Below are 1,614 nucleotides of genomic sequence, written 5' to 3'. Positions count from 1 at the left end.
CACCCTTGTTGTAGAACAGGTTTTTTGAAAGTTTTCCTGTTGACTCGATTATTATTCAGCCTCAGCTATTACCTAGTAATCATGTAACTAAACAACTTTTATTTATTTCAGAGTGTAAGGAGCGGTTAAACTCCAGGAAACTCTGCCACACCACAGACGTATAGTCTAATAAAAAAAAAAAAAGGGATGAAGTCACAGTGTGTTTGGAAAAGTCGAGAGGCGTGAATAGAAGAAGCGTGTGTCAAAGTCAAATGTATTATAGCTATTCTTATATTTTGTTAATAAACATCTATGTATATTTCTGATTCCACATTAGTTAATGGTGAAAAGAAATCTACATTATTTCCCGGTTATTTTTTATGTTTTCTCAGAATTGGAACGTTTGTCCCCAGTCTCCCCTACATCCCTTTTATTGCGGCACAAGTTTTGTCAAATGTATCTTGCGATATTTCGCCACGATTTGTTTTCTTATTATAATTTCGAACCATTTTTCTAGAAATAAAAGAAAGAAATCCAATTAAAAATAGTCAGGACCAGCACTGTATCAACACGCCCCAGAGAAGACGTATGAACTTACCCCACAAGAAGTCACAGTATAAAACGATCTCTATAAAAAAACGTGAAGTAGGAGAAGTGCGGGTAGCCCCGGACAGTTGAATATTTCGATTATCTAACTGCATAAAGAAACAAATGACACATTGCCACGCGTCTTCCTAACGTCAAACACTTAATTTTGTTACGATTAAAAGCGGTATTCCTGTTCCAATCAAATTTTATCAAACCTTATTCGGAAATAAATGTAAGTATTCTTTTATGTTTGATTGATTTATGTTTTGACAATTAAATGTAGTTTAAGATCCTTGAGATATTTTTTTGATATTGTAAAAATAGTTAATAAAAATATTTTAATGAAAATATATTAAATCCATCGGGTAGCCCCGGTCTTATATCGCAGGTACCCCCGGTCACTTTTATTTGTTGCAAATTTGAAAATCGTATATTTTCCTATTACGATAGTTTGTCCGCTTATATCTTTCCAAGATTCTGTATAATATAAATAGTTTTATTTTAAAATCAGGTAAAAAATGCCGAAATTTAAAAACGAATAAGCAATAAAAATAAATGGAATGAAAATAACATGAAAGACACAACTGTTTATGTTATGAACGGTGAATTATCAATAAGATTAGCTACTGAAAAATATAACGTGTCATGTAGTTCTCTACAAGATAAAAAGCTGTCAAGAAATAATTCTTAAGCCGAAATTAGGTCGCTTTGACTCAACTTTTAATGAGGAATTTTTATGGTAACTTTATAATCACGTGAAACAATTGGACAATCGCCTAATGCCATTGATTAGAACAGAGTTCTTAAAACTAGCTTTTCATTTGGCAGAACGTCTTAACATTCCTCATAGATCCAACAAAGAAAAAAGAATAGCATCAAGACACTAGTTTGTGAAATAACTTTCGAGGAAGACTCATAATAATAGATATATAATACTTAATAACATAATAATGAATGATATAATATTATTTGCAACATTTATAAGAATATTTAACAGCAAAGTGAACAAAATGAATAAAAAAATTACTGTTCGGGGCTACCCGCCAG

The sequence above is a fragment of the Habropoda laboriosa genome, unplaced genomic scaffold (genome assembly GCF_001263275.1).
Source record: "Habropoda laboriosa isolate 0110345459 unplaced genomic scaffold, ASM126327v1 scaffold18, whole genome shotgun sequence".
Classification (NCBI taxonomy): domain Eukaryota; kingdom Metazoa; phylum Arthropoda; class Insecta; order Hymenoptera; family Apidae; genus Habropoda; species Habropoda laboriosa.
The sequence above is the reverse complement of the archived record's forward strand: the minus strand, read 5'-3'. Positions refer to the sequence as shown.